The sequence below is a fragment of the Myotis yumanensis genome, unplaced genomic scaffold (genome assembly GCF_028538775.1).
Source record: "Myotis yumanensis isolate MYYU_CA2020_CCGP unplaced genomic scaffold, mMyoYum1.0.hap1 SCAF_1, whole genome shotgun sequence".
Classification (NCBI taxonomy): domain Eukaryota; kingdom Metazoa; phylum Chordata; class Mammalia; order Chiroptera; family Vespertilionidae; genus Myotis; species Myotis yumanensis.
Genome location: NW_027223752.1, coordinates 102,070,392 through 102,092,099, shown reverse-complemented (window position 1 = coordinate 102,092,099; position 21,708 = coordinate 102,070,392). Strand labels below are relative to the sequence as shown.

The following is a 21,708-nucleotide window of genomic DNA, read 5'->3' as shown; positions in this document are numbered from 1 at the left end:
AGAAAAAAAGAATCCTTTCTTTTAACCCAGATCCTATCCAGTCAGTTTTGTTCTTTATCTCCCTTTTATTACAAACTAGAGGCCCGGTACAAAAATTTATGCATGGGTAGGGTCCCTAGGGCCGATCTGTGGGGCAACCGGTGAGGTGATTGGGGGGCCCCTACTGGCACCCGCCTTGGCCGGCCTGGCACTGCCCGCTCGCCGGCCCTGCCCCCTGCCGCTGGTCACCTCTCTCTACAGGGTGACCGGCAGGACAATCAGGGGGCCACTGATGGCACCTGCCTTGGCTGGCCTGGCGCACCCCACTCGCCTGCCCTGCCCCCTGCCGCCAGTTGGGGCCTGCGGGCTGGGGGCAGCTCCTGCGTTGAGCGTTTGCCCACGGGTGGTCAGTGCACATCATAGCAACGGGTAGTTCCACCACTCAGTCGATTTGCATATTAGGCTTTTATTATATTGGACTAGAGGCCCGGTGCACAAAAATTTGTGCACTTGGGGGGGAGAGGGGGGTCCCTCAGCCCGGCCTGTGCCCTCTCACAATCTGGGACCCCTCGGGAGATAACAACCTGCTGGCTTAGGCCTGCTCCCAGGTGGCAGAGGCCAGGCCCAATCCCTAGGTGCAGGCCCTGGTCGGGCTCAGAGCAGGGCCGATTGGGGAGTTGGGGCGCCGCCCCCTGTCATGCACAGAGCAGGGCGGATCGGGAGGTTGCAATGCCACCCTCAGTCACCCTCAGGGTAGGGCCGATTGGGGGGTTGGGGCACCGCCCCCTGTCACACTCAAGGCAGGGTCGATGGGTAGGTTGCGGTGCCAGCCCCTGTCACGCACAGAGCAGGGCCAATCAGGGGGTTGGGGCGCTGCCCCCTGTCACTCACAGAGTAGGGCCGATAGGGGAGTTGGGGCACCGCCCCCAGTCACACACAGAGTAGGGCGGATGAGGGGGTTGGGGCGCCGCACCCTGTCACACTCAGGGCAGGGCCGATGGGGAGGTTATGGCTCTACCCCGTCACACACAGAGCATGGCCCGTGGGAGGGGTGGGGGGGATTTGGGCGCCGCCCTCTATCACCCACAGAGCAGGGCCGATCAGGGGGTTGGGGTGCCGCACCCTGTCACACACAGAGCCGCAGGGCGATCAGGGGGTTTGGGCGCTGCCCCCTGTCCCGCGGATCCCGGTGCTGGGAGGCCTCGTGGCTCCGCTGATCCTGGTGCTAGGAGGCATATTACTCTTTTACTATATAGGATAGAGGCCTGGTGCATGGGTGGGGGCCGGCTGGTTTGCCCTGAAGGGTGTCCTGGATCAGGGTGGGGGTCCCGCTTGGGTGCCTGTCCAGCCTGGGTGAGGGGCTGAAGGCTGTTTGCAGCTGGTCACACTCCCTTCAGGGTGGGGGTCCCCACTGGGGTGCCTGTCCAGCCTGGGTGAGGGGTTGAGGGACGTTTTCAGGCTGGCGGGCCACTGAAGCTCCCAACTGCTCCTTTTTTTCTTTTTTTTTATTCTGGGCCAGCTTTAGCTCTGAGGCTTAGCTCCAGCTCTGAGGCCTCGGCTGCTGAAAGCAGGTATCTGGTTTGTTTGGGTTCTATAATCAAAACACTGTTTCAACTCCAGCTCTGAGATCCCGGCTGGCTGAAAGCAGGTTTCTGGGGTTTTGTTTAGCTTCTATATTTGTAACAATGTTTCAAACTGCAAGCTCAGAGGCTCGCAGCAGCAGGGGGGGAACGTTGGCTTCCTCCGTCACTGAAGAAGCAAGCCTCCTGTTCGCTTCAAGCTGCCTGGCTGCCAGCCGCCATCTTGGCTGGCAGTTAATTTGCATATCGCCCTGATTAGCCAATGGGAAGGGTAGCGGAGGTACGGCTAATTACCATGTTTCTCTTTTATTAGATAGGATAGTTTGTTTGTCACTGTCTTCACCTTTTCACCTCCTACTTTCTGAAATCCATCCCAATCAGGTCTTCACTCCTCCAAGTCAACTGAAACTGCTTTCAACAAGGTCAATGTAAACACTTCATTTATTTCCACTGGCTGGTCCCAACAGAAAGTCTGGTCTTGACTCAATTTCCAGAGTCTAAATAAAATCTAATCTCATGTTTTTAAATTCACTCTAAGTGCTGATGATTCCAGCCCAATCTCTTCCTAAAACTCCAGATTCATAGCCATCTGCCTACTCCACACCATTTCGTGCCATAAACAGGATTCTTACAGATCTAAAACAACCAAAACACAAAACTCCTGATCCTCCTCAGACCCCAAACCTTCTGTTCTATAGCCTTCATCTCAATACATGACAACTTTAGCTTACAAATGTTTAGGATAAAAATTTTGGGAGTCATTCTGAATTTCCAGTTCACTAGTTGATACTTTCAAAATACTTCCAGAATCATACTACTTCTATTGTATCACCCTAAATTCTCACTTCAACCAATGCAATAGTGTCTTAAGTTATCTCCTGCTTCTCTTATTCACATAAAGCAACTCAATATCCTCCAAGGACTTCTCATCTTACTCTTAGTAAAAGCCTAAATCCGTTTCAAAGCCAACAAGGTCCTTCATGACCAGGCCCTTGCTACCTCTCTGAGATTATTTTTAAACACTTTCCAACTCTAAAAACACTTGGTGCTACACTGCTGCTACCTTATTCAAACATACAAAGCACAGTCTTATCAGAAGGACTTGACACTTACTGTTTTATACCTGGAATATTCCTCCTATACCCCCTATTCATGCCTACTTTCCTCACTTCTATGTAGCAACACCTACTTCTATATAGCAAACCATAAGTCCCAAAATTATCTTATTTCCTTTTATCCAGCTCTATTTTTCTATAAGGCAGCACTTTTCTCTAACTCATATTAGTTTATTATGTATCTCCCCCTAAGAGACTATCAATTTGAGGACAGTCTTAATTGTTTTATCTGCAAAATCCCAAGTGCCTGGCACACAATAGGTGCTCAATATATTTGTGTATGCCAGCAGTTCTCAACCTGTGGGTCGCGACCCCTTTGGGGGTCAAACGACCCTTTCACAGGGGTCGCCTAAGACCATCGGAAAGCACATATATAATTACATATTGTTTTTGTGATTAATCATTATGCTTTAATTATGTTCAATTTGTAACAATGAAATTGGGGGTCACCACAACACGAGGAACTGTATTAAAGGGTCGCAGCATTAGGAAGGTTGAGAACCACTGGGTATGCCATACTAATCTCTCATGCTCCCCCTAATGTTTTCTTACTTTACACAGCCCATCTGTTATATATCAACAAATTCATCTTGGTTGATTTGTACCAATCCACTACTACAGATTTTTCATTACAATTTTCTGACATTTTCTAACCTTTCACTTCCAATCAACCATTGACTTCTAGGTGTCTGCCAATTATATCAACTAAAAAGTCTACAGTGCATAAAAATTATCTTCCACTCTTTGCAAAGTGTCTTTACTTCCCAGGACAGTCCCACCTTGAAGTTGTTGAGTATACCACATTTTATTAATTCTGAAGCAAACTCAGTATTATTTTACTGGCTTTCATTAATATTAATAATTGTAATCTTAGACACAATGAAGTACAATAAGGACCAAGGAGAAAATGAAAAATTGTGAACTCAACACAAGTTGGTTTGCTTACATAAAACTGAAGAAAAATCATTTCTAAGGACTGAGCTTGCAAAATCTCAGATACTTTATATAGGTAATAATACTGTATGACATTAATACAGTTTGAAAATGCATTAAATATAGAGTGATATCAAAGGAATGGCAGCGTGAGAGATCCTCGTGAAGTTTCAACAATTTGAACAGCTATAATTCAACACAGGATTCCCTGCTCAATGCACAAACACGTCTGAGAGATCCATGCATTAAAACATCTAAAGGAGCAAGCCACGGAGGTAAAAGGAAAAGGAACTCAAAGAAACTACAGACACAGCGCTGCAGCTCAGAGCTCACTGTGGGGCTAAGAGGGGAGAAATCAGGTTGTGGATGGCACTCCCTTCAGCCGGAAGGAGCAAAAACAGTTAGCATTCCTGCAGGAGTGAGCAGTGTGAGCTTCAGCTGAGCCCAGTGACCAGGGCAGTGACAAAAAAAGAGGTGTAGCCAGGGTTGTCTGCCAATCAGCATTCCAGACAGAGACACAAAGCCATGAAGCCAGAGCCTGGCCACCTTCCCTGATTAACCTCCCAGAGCTCACCTCCCTTCACCCTGCCTATTAGATTGTAGAGCACATTATCTGCAAACTCAAGAACTGATGCTACAGAAACACTTCCTCCCTGAGATAAGGGCACACACTACAACTAATCCCAGGATCAGGTAAAAGAGTGGGTATGGGGGTGGAAGCAGGGGGAAGGCTAAGCAACAAAGGAGGCAGCAGGGGTCCCTCAGTTCACCCCATCCCCACTGCCAGTGGTGCCTGGCTGTGAGGACAGCACTGGGATTTCATGGATTTGGAGACCCATTGTCCACTGCATTTTCCTGAGGGGTTCCCCTGGGACCAGAATGACCAGATCACAGGGAAGGCATCCACCTTCCCAGGAAACACAGGCCATTCTCCACCACACTGCAGAAATCTGAAAAGCCAGAGAAGTGCAAGAGAGCTAAAAAAAAAACTTTAGATTCAGCGCCACCTACTGAAAATGGGCTTTTCCATATAGGAAAGACTACTTATCAATCTCCTAGAGAACTGCCACTCATACATACATGCCTTGATAGAAGGAATCCATCAATACCATGAATAACCGAGGTAATGAAGCAGCTCAGAAAGAGAATGAAAAATCTACAGAAAATAAACTTAAAGACATGAAAATATATGATTTAAACAATAGAAAATTCAAGATTGCAGTTCTGGGGGGAAAAGGTTTTGGAACTTTAAAAAAAAATTCTGGTGATCAAACACTCAATAAAAAGATACCAAGAATAAACTAGTGAGCACAGGAAATACAGCTGAACCTCAGATAGAGGAAAGAATTAGTGATATCAAAGACAGAAATCTAGAAATGATGCAGAGGGAAGAAGACACAGATTTGAGCATTAAAAAAAAAACCAAAAAACTGAAAGCTCTATGATAACTATTTGACTCCATCAGAAAAAAGCAATATAAGAATAATAGGCATCCCAGAAGAAAAAGAGAGAGAAGGGAATGGAGAGCCTATTCAAACAGATAGTTTGATGAGAACTTCCAAACCTATGGAAAGAGCTAGATCCTCAAATCCAAGAATAAAACCTAAACACCTAAATACTTCAATTCAAAAGGCCTTCTCCAACACACATAAAAAAAAAAAATTCTAGAGGCAGCCAGGGAAAAGAAGAAAATAACCTATGTAGGAAAGCCCATTAGGTTATCATCAGACTTCTCAGCAGAAACTCTACAAGCTAGAAGAGAATGAAACCAAATATTGAAACCACTGAAAGAAAGTACCAGCCAAGAAAAATATATCCAGCAAAGTTATCCTTTAGATATGAAAGAGAAATAAAGACTTTTCCAGACATACAGAAACTGAGTAAATTTATCAACAGAAGACCTCCATTATAGGAAATACTCAAGAGGGTTACTCCACCTGAAACAAAAAACAGAAGTTTACAAAACTACCAATAAGATCATCAACAAACAGCATAAACAGGGATAATTTGTGAAAAGGAAAACATAAAAGGTGAGGGGGGAAAAGGTCTGAATTTTCAATGGAGGATGGAGATCAGATACATTCAAAAGAAAAAGGATTACTGTATATATTAAAATTTCTTTTTCATAAACATAATGGTAACCACATACAAAAAAACAAAACAAAAACCCAAAACTGAGACACATAACTTAAAAATAGAGGAAACAGAGGAAAAACATATGGAATACCACCAAACAAAACCGACAGACAGAAACACAAAGGAAAAGAACCAACAGAGACACAGAGCTCAGAAAACAAAAGATAAAATGGCTATAGAAAATCCTCATACTTCAATAATTACCCTAAATATAAATGAACAGAATTCACCAATAAAAAGGTACAGAGTATCAGACTGGATCAAAAAACAAAAGCCAACCACATGCTGCCTTCAGGAGACACATCTAAGCTGCAAAGACAAAGATAGACTCAAAGTGAAAAGATAAAAAATGATTCTCCAAGCAAATAATATCCACAGAAAAGCAGGTGTGGCCATACTCATATCTGACAAAATAGATTTCAAAATAACTGCAGTAACAAAAGACAGAGATGGACATTTTATAATGATAAAGGGGACACTGTATTAAGAAGACATAACACTTCTCAAAATATATGCACTGAACCAGGGAGCAACAAACTAAAGGGAGAAACAGATCAAAACACAATCATAATAGGGGACCTAAATACCCCACTAACAGCTACAGATAAATCATCCAAACAGAAAATCAATAAAAAAATATCAGCCCTAAATAACACATTAGACTAAATGCACATAATTGGCATTTACAGAGCCTTTCCTCCCAGTACATCAGATTACACATTCTTTTCCCATGCACATGGAACATTCTCAAAAATGGACCATATATTGGGTCACAAAACTAACCCCAACAAATTTAAAACTGAAGTTATATATCAAGCATATTCTCCGACCACTATACTTTGAAATTAGAAATCAACTGCAAAGTGAAAGAAAGAAACCTCACAAATATGTTGAGTTAAATAATATACCATTAAAAATTTTGTAAAAATTGACAAAATAAAAGGTGAGATCAAAAGATATATAGCCCTAGCTGGTTTGGCTCAGGGGATAGAGTGTAGGCCTGCAGACTGAAGGGTCCCAGGTTCAATTGCAGTCAAGGGCACATGCCGGGTTGTGGGCCCCAACCCCAGTGGGGGCGTGCAGGAGACAGCCAATCAATGATCTCTCTCATCATTGATGTTTCTCTCTCTCTCTCCCTCTCCCTTCCTCTCTGAAATCAACAATAACAACAAAAAAGATATATAGAGACAAATGAGAATGACAATACAACATACAAAACTTCTGGGGTGCAGTGAAAGCAGTAATAAGAGAGTAGTTTATATCATTACAGGCCTATCTCAAGAAATAAGAAAAATCTCAAGTAAACAACGTAACACTACATCAAAAGGAACCAGAAAAAAAAAGAACAAAAACAGACCAAAGTCAGCAGAAGAAGAAAGTAATAAAAATAAGGGCAGAATTGAATAGAGAACAAAGAGACTATACAAAAAATTAATACACAAAGATTTGGTTCTATGAAAAAATTAATGAAAGTGACAAATCCCTGGCTAGACTCACTAAAGAAAAAAGAAAAAACTCATTTAATCAAAATCAGAAATGAAAGAGAAGTTACCACAGATATCACAGAAATACAAAGAAACATCCTAGAAAAATATGAAACACTATGTGACACCAAGTTCAATAACTTAGAAATATATAGCCATCCTAGACTGAGTCATTAGAAAATCTAAATAAACCAATCAACAGTGAGAAAATTGAAACAACGAACAAATACCTCCCCAAAAAATAAAAATCCAGGACCAGATGACTTCATTAGACCGAATTCTATATTCTAAGAAGATATGCTACCTATCCTTCTCAAACTCTTCCTAACACAAGATATGAGGCCAACATAACCCTGATAACCAAAAATTAGCAACGACAACACACACACACTACAGACCAATATCTTTGATGAATACAGATATAAAAATCTTAAACAACATACTAGCACAGTGAATACAGCGAAACATTAAAAAAATAATATATGTCACAAACAAGTAGGGTTTATTTTAAGGGCACAAGAATGGATCAAAACAATAATGGTACAAATTGATCAATGTAAGACACCACATTAACAAATCAAAGGATAAAAATTATATGATCATATCAATAGATGCAGAAAAAGCTCTTCATAAGATACAACATCTAGCCTTGGCCAGTGTGAGTCAATGGTTAGAGTGTTGGCCGGAACACCGTAGGGTCATGGGTTTGATTCCTGGGTTGCATGTTCAACACCGGCTCCAGTCAGGGCACGTGCAGGAGGCAAGAAATCGATTTGTCTCTCTCTTACATCAATGTTTCTCTGTCTTCTCCTCCCTCCCCCTCTCTCTAAAAATCAATGGAAAAAATATCCTAGGATGAGAATTAACAACAACAAAAAGATGCGACATCAATTTATGATTAAAACACTCAATAAAATACGTTCAGAAGTGCCTCAACATAATAAATGCCACATATGACAAACCTTCAGCCAATACTGTACTGCAAATCCTAGCCAGAGCAAATAGGCAAGAGAAAGAAATAAAAGACATCCAAACTGGGAATGAAGAAATAAAGGTGTCACTTTTTGCAAATGACATTACTCTTTATATAGAAAACCCTAAAGATTTCACCAAAAAACTTTTAGGAACAATAAGTAAATACAGTAAAGTTGCAGAATACAAAACCAATGTGCAAAAATACACTGCATTCCCATACTGCACATATGGCATATACTAACAACGGAATTTCAAAAAAAAAAAGAAATGAAAAACAAAACTCCATTTGCAACTGCAACAAAAAGAATAAAATAGCTAGGAAAGCATGTGAAAGACCTATCTACTAAAAAGTACAAAGCATTATTAAGAGAGATTGAAAAAGACACATGAAATGGAAAGACATTTCATGTTTACGGACTAGAAGAATCAACATAGTTAAAATGGTCATAATACCCAAAGCAATATACAGATTTAATGCAATCCTCATCAAAATCTCAATGTCATTTTTTGAAGAACTAGAACAATAACTCACCAGATTTGTATGGAGACCCTGAATAGCTAAAGTAATCCTGAGAAAAAAGAATGAAACCGCAGGTATCACATTACCTGACTTCAAATTATACTACAGAGCTAGGGTAATCAAAACAGCATGGTACTGGCAGAACAGACACAGACCAATAGAAAAGAATTGAGACCCCAACCGCTTCTACACAGGCAAATAACTTTTGACAAAGGAGGTAAAAACATATAATGAAGAAAAAAAAGCTTCTTTAATGAAAATGGTACTGGGAAAATTAGAAAGCGACTTGGAAAAGAATGAAACTAGGACTACAGTTTGTCCCATGCACAAAAAGAAATTCAGAATGGACCAAAGACATAAATATAAGACCTAAAACAAAATAAATTTCATAGAGGAAAACATAGGTACTAAACTTATGAACTTTGGTAGTAGAGAACATTTTATGAATGTGATCCCAAAGGCAAAGGAAGTAAAGGTAAAAATAAATGAATGGGACTGTATCAAACTAAAAAGCTTCCGCACAGCAAAAGAACCCAACAACACAACAAAAAGGCAACCAACCAAATGGAAGAAGATATTTGCACAAAACAGTTCCCACAAGAGGTGAATATCCAAAATATAAAGAACTCATAAAACTCAACACCAAACAAACAACCCAATCAAAAAATGAGGAGAGGCTCTGAACAGACACTTCTCCCAAAAAGACATACAAATGGCCAACAGATATATAAAAACATGCTCAACTTCACCAGCAATTAGGGAAATGCAAATCAAAACTGCAATGAGATAGTACCTTACATCTATTAGAATGGCTATTATCAACAAGGCAAGTAGTAACAAGTGTTAGAGAAGTTGTGGAGAAAAAGGAATCCTCATTCACTGTTGGTAGGAATGTAAACTGGTACAGCTGCTGTGGAAACAGTATAGAAGTTCCTCAAAAAATTAAGAACAGAGTTACGATATGACCCAGCAATTCCTCTTCTGGGTATCTACCCTAAATATTTGAAAACCTTTATTCACAAAGATATATGCACTCCTATGTTCATTCTAGAATTATTCACAGTGGCAAAGACGTGGAAACAACCAAAGTGTCCTTTGATAGATGATTGGATAAAGAAGATGTGATATATATATAATGGAATACTATTCAGCCATTAAAAAGATGAAATACAGCCATTTGTGACAACATGGATGGATCCTGAGAACATTATACTAAGCAAAATAAGTCAGTCAGAAAAAGCTAAGAACCATATGAATTCATTCATGTGTGGGATATAAAACTGAAACTTATAGACACAGATTAACAGTATAGTGGTTACCAGAGATAATTGGGGGGGGGGGGCAGTAAAGGGAAAAAGGGGCCAAATATATGGTAATGGAAGATGATTTGACTTTGGATGGTGGGCACATAATGCAATATACAGATCAAGTATCACAGAAATGTATACTTGTAATCAATATAATCTTATTGCCCAATAAATTTAATTTACAAAATAAAAATGCACTAAATTATGCCTGATGAGTTAATTTCTAAACACCTCAAAGTGTAACACCCATTTTTATTAAAAAAAGACTGTTTCACATTAAATAATCTTGACTTATATAACCACTTCAGAAGTATAACCAAAATATGCAATAATTACTAGTCCCAAACATTTAGGACAACCTCTTAAAACCGTTATACATTAAATGGTTTAAAGTGGTGGCAAAGTTCTCACTAGTAGGAAGGAAAAACAGCCTTCCTCAACCGAAAATAACCCATTCACATTTAAGGTAAAAATTGAGTGCTAATGTAAAACAGTTAAACAGTTCACAATTATTGTAAAAAATACTTAAATTTTTAAAAATATATTTTTGATTTTAGAGAAGAAGTGAGAGGGACAGAGTGATAAAAAAATCAATGATGAAAGAGTCACTGATCTGCTGCCTCCTTGCACACCCCCTACCGGGGATCAAGCCTGCAAACTGGGCATATGCCCTGACTGGGAATCGAACCCATGACCTCTTGGTTCACGGATTGATGCTCAACCACTGAGCAACGCTGGCCGGGCCTTAAATTTTTTCAATGCAACCAAAGCACTAAAATAAGAGAGACATTTCCTTAGAAAGTACAGGTTTGTAAAAAAGCTTTACAATATTGTATTTCTATGGTTTGAACCAAAAAATATTCCCAGTATTCTCTAGTAATTCCTTAAGTAACAAAATGTCACTAAGAAGGTGCTTGAATATTGAAAACTCCAATTGGATTCTACTTAAACTCAAAATATGTATTATTTACTTCCAGAAAAAAGTAAAGGATACTTCTGCAGATTTAAAAGGTCCAGGTTAACTTAGCATCAAAGTTTTAAGTTATCTCTTTTTTTAAAATATTGATTTTAGAGAGAGGAAGGGGGAGAGAAGAAACACTGACGTGTGAAAGAAACATCAGTCAGTTGTCTTCTGTACACAGCCCAACCAGGGATTGAACCCCAAAACCTGTGTGCCTTGACCAGAAATTGAACCCACAAACTTTTGGTGTACAGGACAATACTCCTACCAACTGAACCATACTGGCCAGGGAAAGTTATAGTCTTTTTAAAGTTTTAAATATATTTAAATTAAAAGAAGTTTTAAAAAATTGAAATTAAAATTTATCTCAGATTTTCTGCCACTAGTCATGCTAGAGGATTCTTAGTTCCTCCACTCCATTATAATTTTACCATTGATATAGCACAAAGCAGTGTTTGTCAAAATTTTATACACATGACCACGACTTGGATCGTGTAAAATGTGAGGTTCTGATTCAATCGGTCTTAAGTGGGACTGAGTGGTATTTTTAAATACCCCAATGATTCTGGGACAAGTGGTCCATGAATAATAGTTTGAGAAACAATGGCATATGTTTCTGACCATGAAAAAAAAAAAGCCAGAATGTTTCTCTAAAATATAACAAATATAGATTTCACTGAAATATGCTGAAACATGTTCTAAAGAACTCTGAAAAATTTACAAATTAAGATTAGTGGCAGTACAAGACATTAAATCAACCCAAGTTCCCATCAATAGAGGAGTGGATAAAAAGCTGTGGTACGTATACACAATTACTACTCAACTGTAAAAAAGAATGAAATCTTTTGTGACAGCATAGATGGACTTAGAGTATATTATGCTTATGCTAAGTGAAATAAGTCAGATAAAGACAAATACTATATGATTTCACTTATATGTGGAATCCAATGAACAAAATATAAACAGACTCATAGATTCAGAGAACAGACTGACAGAAGGATTGGGGGCTCGGTTTAAAAGGTGAAGGGATTAAGCAGTGCAAATTGGTAGTTGCAGAACAGAGACATAGATGTAGATTACAGCATAGGGAATATAATGAATAATCTATATATATAAAAGCCCAGCGACCAAATGGTGAACGACCAGAACGACCAGTTGACCAGTCGCTATGATGCACAGTGACCACCAGGGGGCAGACTCTCAACACAGGAGCTGCCCCCTGGTGGTCAGTGTGCTCCCACAGTAGGAGTGCCGCTCAGCTGACCAGGATGAGGGGCGCTCCCACAGCGGGCCGATCCTTGCAGGCCATGCCCCCCCCACCAGTGCACGAATCCATGCACGGGGCCTCTAGTATCTTCATAAACACGTATGGGGCCAGGTCAGTATTTGAAGCAATGGGGAACACTCTGTAAAGTACATAATTTTCTAACCACTGCGCTGTACATTTAAAATTAATATAAAATAATACTGAATGTATTATGTTCATAGTATATTTTAACTTTTTGTTGATAAAAAACAGTACAAAACAAACAGCCCTCTATAGACCCTAAATAACTGCACTGGATTTAGCCTTTAAGATTAGGTATTTAGTCTTCTGGCAAGAGAAAAGATTTATGAGAAACCAAGCATCTGAACAATGTTACTGCCCTAAGTAAGAACCACAGTGTCACAGAAATCCCCTTTGCTTATACCATTTCAATTCATTCAATGTTGTTACTCCCTAGTAATAAGCCTTAATCACCCATTTTATGTATAATTCTCAAACTACCTAAATGACAGAAAATATCTAAGACATCCACTGAGAAGGAAGAGCAAAAACAGAGACTGTGAGGCAAGAATGTGCCCATAATGCTTGAGGAACTACAAAGTGGTCAGTGTGTCTGAAGTGCAAGAGTAGAATCAAGAGGCTTAAGGTCACAGAGATAACAGAGGGAGTAACAAACCACATAGGGCCTATGGGCCTTTGTATATACTTTTGAGCAACGGAGTGACTTGATACAATTGATGCATTGAGACTAGAGTTTGAAAATAGGAAAGCAGAAAGACCAGTTAAGAGACTTGAGATTATTGATCTGAGCAACTGAGAGGCTATACAGACAGTCCTCGGGGTTACGTCGGACTTGACGTACGTAGTTTCGTGGTTACATCGCCATCTTTCATTTATTTATTTAAAAAAAAAAGTTCCGTCATTTCGAAGTATGTACATATGTGCTTTATGTTTTTTATTATTTATTTACCACAAGTAAAGGTCAGGAATTGTCATATATTTTTTTTTATATATTTTATTGTTTTTTTACAGAGAGGAAGGGAGAGGGATAGAGAGTTAGAAACATCGATGAGAGAAACATCGATTCAGCTGCCTCCTGCACACTCCCCACTGTGGATGTGCCCGCAACCAAGGTACATGCCCTTGACCGGAATCGAACCTGGGACCCTTCAGTCCGCAGGCCGATGCTCTATCCACTGAGCCAAACCGGTCAGGGCAGGAATTGTCATATTTCTTCTAAATTTTTTTTACTGTTTCACTTCATTACTGCTGTGTATGTGCTCCATGTGAGTGATGTAGGTGCTAATGTAGATAGGTTCCAACTTGTGAATTACAACACGGAATGGATCTCCGACATAACCGAGGACCTACTGTAGTTTCTATTTACACAAAATGCAAGACTATGGGAAGAGCAGGTTTGATTGAGAAAAACAAGAATCTCAGTTTTGGACACTACAAGATAGTCACCATAAAGTATTATATGCAATACAGATGTGCTAACTAACCTAGACTGGGGGTTGGGAGGTTAAAGGAGGTAATTTACTTCTAAACTGAAGCCTGAAAAATAGGAATTAACTAGGCAAAAGGGGCTGGAAGACAGATATTATTCTAAAAGAAAACAGCATGTGTGGAAGTCATTATGTGTGACAGAACTTTTATTATCTTCAAAGAACTGAAGCATATAGGAGGGCTAGAAAAATACAAAGAGATGTAGCAAACTGTTTAGTGAAACATTTGTACTTTATCTTAAGGGCAGTTGGAAGACAAGAAGATTTTTATACAAAGAATGAGCAACTATGCTTTTCTTAATAGATGATTCTGGCCCTAGCTGGTCTGCCTCAGTGGACAGAGCGTTGGCCTGCAAGGGCATGTACCTTGGTTGCTGGCTCCTCCCTAGCCCGGGCCCTGGTTGGGGTTACTTGCAGGAGGCAACCAATCAATGTGTTTCTCTCACATCGATATTTCTCTCTCTCTCCCTTTCACACCCTAATGGAAAAATATCCTCGGGTGAGGATTTAAAAAAAAAAAAAAAAAGTTAATTCTGACGCAGTGAATAAACTGGGAGGAAGGAAAAAAACAGTATGCTAATGCTTTAATTCAGGCAAAAGAGGATAATGGTCTGAGAAAAAAATGAAGAGATTCAAGGACTATTTCAGAGGCAAGATCTAAGAGACTCATAAGTGGATACTGAATACAAGGGAAGATAATGGCATTAAGAAAGTTAAAAACTAAGCAAAGTGAAGAAAATCAAGATGAAAGGAGAATCTAAGCTCATTCAACTAGTAAGTGGAAAACCAGCGTGTTTCACCCAAACCTCAGTGCTCATTCCATAGCTATAAAAACCTACACATTACAAATATTGATCGATATCTGAATTTTGAAAATTCCATTTTCACCAAAAATAAAACACCAACTTAGGAATTAACATTTACACTATTTCTTCCCAGGCCAGTGCTCACCAAAGAGAGACCATGTTCAGTTTCAGCAACAAGATCGTGAAGCCCAATGGCAAGAAGCTGGAGGAGTTTAAGTCTGACACACCAGCCAAGGAAACTGAAGTTGGTGACTGTTGAGAACCATTAAAATCTTTGTTCCTGTTCTTTAACTGAAATCTTTCCAGAAAATCCAAGACTAGCTGGTTATACGAGTTGGAGAAAAAGCTGAATGGGAAGCACATTGTCTTTATCACTCAGAGGAGAATTCTACCCAAGCTAACTCTAAAAAGCCATACAAAAAATAAGCAGAAGTGTCCCAGAAGCTGCACTCTGACTGCTGTGTATGACGTGATCCAAGAGTTCTTGATTGTGGGCAAAAGAATCCCCACAGAACGGCATGGCAGTGGGCTCATGAAGGTTCATTTGGATAAAGCCCAGGACAAGGTAAAACACAAGTTTGAAACTTTTTCCGGTGTCTAAGAGAAGCTCATGGGCAAGGACGTTAATACTGAATTCACAGAATTACAGTTGTAAACAAAAATGATTAAATAAAGTAAAATTCACAATAAAAAAACTTACAGTATGCTTAGGTACTTTAAACTTAAAACCAGTTTAAATCACAATTTTAAATGGCACTATATAATTGCATGCCTTTATTTCATAAATACCCTACGTATCTCATCTGTGAAGTAAAAAACAGAAAAGGCTGTATATTTAAAGTACAGATACAAAAGAATTTCTGGAATATAAATTAGTTTCTTTCATTCATCCTCACCCAAGGATATTTCTTCCATTGATTCTTAGAGAGAGTGGGAGGGTGGGAAGGGAGGGAGGGAGAAGAGAGATAGACATATCAATGTGAGAGACACATCAATTGGTTGCCTCCTGCATATGCTGACCAGAGCCAGGGATCAAACCTGCAACCCAGGCACCTGCCCTTGACTGGGAATCATTAAATCTGTGGTGTGTCGTGAAGCCAGCACTCTAACCACTTAGCATTACTGTCCAGGGTTCTTTAATATTCTTAAAGTAAACCCACCAGAAACTGGTATTTCAGCAATAAATTAAGTTTAAAAATTTTAATACTCAGTATTTTAAAAGTCAAAGTCAGTATTTCTCAACTTTAAACAAAATGAATACTGTATTTGGTGGGCAACTTAAGACAATAAATTGGAAAGCTGTATTACAAGGTTACAAACTAAACACTTTTTATATAAACAAAAGTGATTTTTACAGCATATATAGTACATACAGCAAAAACTTTAGGACTTCTGCTTAGAATAGTCTTGAAATTTTTCAACTTTATTTCTCAATTTAAATTAATAAATGTGAAGAAAACTATCATGCTGTTCTACTCTTCTCTATATAAACATGAAAAAATGCAAAATGAACACTGGTGGGAAATATTCCAAAGATTCCCACACAAACATAAGCAGCCAAACATACTGTATTATACCTTTGGAAGGGAGAGTTTTAGTTACTATGAAATGGCAGGACATACAGCTAATACCGGAAAGCATGAATTAAAGCAGAATCAGAAAGTTTTCCTGCACACCTCTCAAGCCATTTATTTGGAAAGGACCTTGGAAATTATCAATTCAACCTTGCTGAAAAAAGGGGAAAAATAATAAAGCAGCAGCCAAGACGTTATATGACTTGCCCATAGTCAAAAAGCTAATAACCAGCAAAACAAAAACTACATCCAGATCTCAAGACTGGTGCTCTTTCCACTTTACATTTTTTTACCTTAATTCTTATTATCAAGTTAACAATGTATCTCTAGCAGAAACTTTCTTATAATCAGAATACAGTCGATATGAAAAGAGTTCTGGCTCTATAATTTGACTTTTTTTTAGGTTTTAAATTTTATTTGGTAGTAGTTCCTTAACAGGATGCTTTGACCGTATATTAGATACCCAGAGGTCAACCAATAAGGGTCTTTTAAGTAACACTGCACTAATCAGCTCTTTACAAGATTCTCTGCTTTTCTCCATTAACAATCTAAATGATACCAAAAAGATTACAGAGATACTGCAGTGCTTCAAAGAATTTCACAAAGTTAGACTAGGTTATAAGACTACAGTAAAACCTTTGAGTGGATCATGAAAAATTATGAGTTGCTCTGAAAGAAATGCGGGTGCTTCAGCACTTGATTGTCCTGATGTGTAACCTCTACTGTGGACAGGAAGTCACTGTACAGAATATCAAGACACAGAATGGTTTCCTATAGACAAAGGTGTCAGATAAGGGCACATTTTATCTCCCTATCTGTTTAATCTGTACATAGAACATATCATAGGAAAAACTAGGCTAGACTCAGGAAGAAGTAAAAATTGGGGGAATAGCAGTAATTTAAGATATGCGATAGCACCATCTTACTGGTGGAAAGTAGCAATGATCTGAAACGACTTCTGATGAAACTGAAACAAGAAAGTGCTAAAGCAACCGGGCCGGCATGGCTCAGTGGTTGAGCGTCAACCTATGAACCAGGAGGTCATGGTTCAATTCCCAGTCAGGGCACATGCCCGGGTTGTGGGCTCGATCCCCAGTAGTGAGCATTCAGGAGGCAGCCAATTAATGATTCTCTCTCATCACTGATGTTTCTATCTAATTCTCCCTCTTTCTTCCTTCTGACATCAACAAAAATATATTAAAAAAAAAAAAAAAAAGAAAGAAAGTGCCAAAGCAGGACTGCATTTGAACATCAATGAAGAGAAGAAATGAAGAGAAGGCTGAGACTCAGAAGAGCACAATGTAAGAATTAGGAAAGATCACTAAGAGCAAAGACATGTTATTAGAGACCAAGGCTAAGATCATCTACACCCCTGTATTTCCAATTACAAAAGTTGGACAATGAAGGTGACTGATAGGAAAAAAATAGATTTCAAATACGTTGCTGGAGGAGAGCTCTACGGATACTCTGTACCGCTAGAAAGACAGCCAAGTGGGTCCTAGAACAAATTAACCCTGAAATATCACTGGAAGCAAATATGACAAAACTTAAGTTGTCCTAGGCACATCATAAGAAGAAAGGATTCTTTGGAAAAGACAGTAATGCTGGGAAAAACAAGGCAGTAGGAAAGAGGAAGACCAAATATGTGATAGATTGACTCCATAGAAGTTATCCGCATGAGTCCACAGGGGCTGAGTGGGGCTGGTGAGGACAAGACATTGTGGACATCACTCACAGGGTCACCAAAAGTCAGAGGTGACTAAGACACATAACACACACCTCAAGGATGACTTCCCAAGCACTAACAAGGACAGAGAATATTCAAGCTAGGAAGATTTTAGGAAGCTATCTATGGACCATTATAATGAAGCATGTCTAATAACCAAATAGATAGACAGGATTGAAAATCAAAGGATAGGGTCTGAAGAATGAAAGCAACAAGGACAGAACATAATTACACAAAAATATGAAATTAAGTACATCCTTGTGACTTAATCCTTAATATTCTTTGTAATTTAAAGGTCCCATGATGAGACGCATTATCCATACATACAAAATTAAACATGAATGTTTTAAAACCCTGATAAAGAGCCAATAGGGTAGCAGGAGCAGAAACCTGACCAAATTATCATAGCAAAACCTGCAGGCAGTCTTTTAGAAGAAAACTACTTCTAACAGCCCATCATACTGTGTTCCAACTTCCCTAGCTTTTCCCTATTGCAATGAATGTTTTCATGATCAACCAGGACATTTTTATGAAGTTGGAAGAGTCTGCAAAATTTTTCTTCACAATCAAGTGTTAAATGCAAAACACTTTACTAGTATTGCAATCCTCTCCTCATTCAAGCCAAAATATTCCAAATTCACATTTTACTAGTATTGCTTTTTGGCTATCAGAAAGGATTACTCCTGTGAGTATAGTACAGGTCAAAACTTTTCAGAAGATGCCAACATTATGTCATGCTTTTCTAACATACTGTCACACAATTCATAAGTAATCAAAGATTAAATCAAAAGGCTAGCACTACCTAAATATATCAACATAAATTAAACATAAATTTCTTTTAAAATGCAATTGTTCCTAAGGGTCATTTCAAGAAAACTATTTGCTAACACCTGAAGTCACTCTGAGTATAATAACTCAGGTGAAGACTATTTCTCAGATAGAAAGCTAAATGAAGTTTACCACTTAATTGTCTCAGGACAGTTTGATGACTCAGGGGCTGGGGGATGGTGGTGGGGTGGGAGAAAATGAGTGCCAAAGACTTTTATCTAAAGCAGTGGCTCTCAACCTTCCTAATGCTGCGACCCTTTAATACAGTTCCTCATGTTGTAGTGACCCCCAATTTCATTGTTACAAAATGGACATAATTAAAGCATAGTGATTAATCACAAAAACAATATCTATATATATAAAAGCCTAAGCGACCATTACAACCAAACAACTGGGAATGACCAGTTGACCAGTCGCTATGATGCGCACTGACCACCAGGGGGCAGACTCTAAATGCAAGAGCTGCCCCCTGGTGGTCAGTGCATTCCCACAGCCAACCTCTGGCAATCAGCCGACCTCTGACAGCCAGCCAACCTCCCAAGGTCCTTCCCCTTGCAGGCATGCCCCAACAGCCTGGCCACGATCGGGACTGGGTGAGAAAGCCCCAATTGGCCCTGATAGGCGGCCAGGCCTAGGGACCCCACCGGTGCACAAATTCGTATGTAATTATATAGGTGTTTTCTGATGGTCTTAGGCGACCCCTGTGAAAGGGTTGTTCCACGCCCAAAGGGGTCGCAACCCACAGGTTGAGAACCGCTGATCTAAAGCAATAATGGTGGCTCCAGATACTGCCCATATATATATATATATATCTTACCTGTCCAGTTGCAAATATGCTTAGAAATTTCTCCACTGTCTGGCATTAGCTATGATCTGGGGTATTAGATGTCCATACCACAGAATACTAAGTTAGCTATTTAATGTTTAATTTTAATATTTAATGTGTACAAATTGTACAAATTGCAATGCACACAAATCTGTGAATCAAGAAAATTCTTTAAGACTCAAGAAAACATAAATATCTGATTTGGAAAATTTTATAAACACACACACACACACACACACACACACACACACACACACGGCACTCTAACTTCTAGATTCCTAACGATAAAATTCACGTTTCTTAATGTCCAGTTCAGAGTTCTTCCTCCTCCTGTGTGTATTCTCCTAGATCTGCAGTTTTTTTAAACTACTGCATCTATCCTAAAAGTCCCTGAACTGCAACGTCCTGGGTCAGAGCAGGTACCAAGTTAAAATTGCTCTTGCCAAACTACCAGTATTTTCCTTCCTAACTCTAAAGGAAGAAGGAAGCAGGGGCTTGAGACCTAAAACTGATCTGATACTAACTCTTCATTAGTCAAATAAGAGTAAACCTAATAATAATACACTGGTCACAGTCCAGGCACTTAGCTAAATGCTTTATTAGTGTTTTATGTACTTAAATTCATTTAACCTCACAACAATCTTCGGGAGTGGATAACGTAGTGTCTAAGGTTACTTAGTTACAAATATCAGAGCCTGGATTTAAAACAAAACTTACTGAAAGAAGATTTTAGTCATTAGTTAAGCATAAGAGATAAGGCAAGTATTAATATTCTCTAAGCACTAACTAAAAAGTATTCCTAGTTGGTCCTCTTAGATTGTTATTGCTAACACCAAGTATCTGTTGAGTCCACTATGCAAATATTAAATGACAGATAAAAAAAGCTGTAACACAATATGAAAGCATTTTAATAAAAATCCTGGAAAGACTATTTATAAAATCCTTCTGACATTTTATGTCTTAAGAACGAGTCCTATGAAACTAATGATTTAACTTCAAAAATGATAGGATTTGAGGCAATTTTATTTTCCTCATTTGCCATTTCCTAAATTTTCTATAATAAATGTGTACTAACAAAGAAAAATTTTACTACAACAAGCACTATGTACAGTCACATCTCATTTTATTGTACTTTCCAGATGTTTTTTTTTAAACACAAATCAAAGGCAAGGCCCTCTACCAGCAGAATGTCCGAAGTATGCCTGTAGTTCAAGAATCTATTAATTCCAACCCTGCCTTGAATAAATGTTTCAAAAATAAGGCACATAAAATCTTTCTTTAGAGAAACAGGAATATGTGTAAAGCTGGACAGAACAGGGTGATTATATTCTCCAGAACTGTGCTGTCCAATTCAGTAGTCACTGATCACACATGTAGCAAGTAGGCACATGGGATGTTGCTAGTAACAAACTAAAATACAGGATTTCAAAGACCTTGCACAATAAGATTGTAGAGAATCATTTTTTAAATATCAAGCACATGTTGAAATAATACTTTAGATATATTGGGTTATATAAAATATACTCAATTTAATTTCACTTCACTTTTACTTCAATATGGCTACTAAAAATCATGTGTGATTTGCATTTGTGGCCTACATTATACTTTCATTGGACAGTGATGATTCTAGAACCTCGTTATTCATATGCAGCCAGCAAAGTGGGCACCATCTGGGATCTTGTTAAAAAGAGGCAAACCCACTCTGGCCAGTATTCTCAGTGGTTAGAGCACTGGCCCAAACACCAGAGGGTAGGGGATTCGATTTCTGGCCCCAGTTGAGGTGTGTGCAGGAGGCAACCAATTGATGTGTCTCTTTCAAATCAATGCTTCTCTCTCCTTCCCTCCCACTCTCTCTTAAAAAAATAACAAGGCAGACCCTTGGGCCCCACCCCAGAACTGCTGAACTAGAATATGCATTTTAGCGAGATTCCCAGGTGATAGTATACACCTTCAAATCTGAGAATCACCGTTCAAGAAAACTACAATCATTTCCCTTAAATTATGACAATTCCAATATTCTTTTGTCCACCCATATATAGAAATATTATAAGCTGTCAAGACTGTTGTAGACAACAGTGATATATACAGGCATAAAATCATTAACAAAACAAATGCACTACCTGTTCTCGTGGTTTATATTCCACAAAAGACATGCAAACATCCTATATATGCAAATTAACCCT

At 39.0% G+C, this 21,708-nt stretch overlaps 1 protein-coding gene and 1 pseudogene across 7 annotated transcripts in view; one reads left to right on the top strand and one right to left on the bottom strand.

The window, feature by feature from the left end:
- Positions 1-21,708, bottom strand: part of WAC (WW domain containing adaptor with coiled-coil) — a 93,638-nt gene that overhangs the window by 59,360 nt on the left and 12,570 nt on the right. The window lies entirely within an intron of this gene.
- LOC139004622 (small ribosomal subunit protein eS7-like) lies at positions 14,729-15,226 on the top strand (annotated as a pseudogene).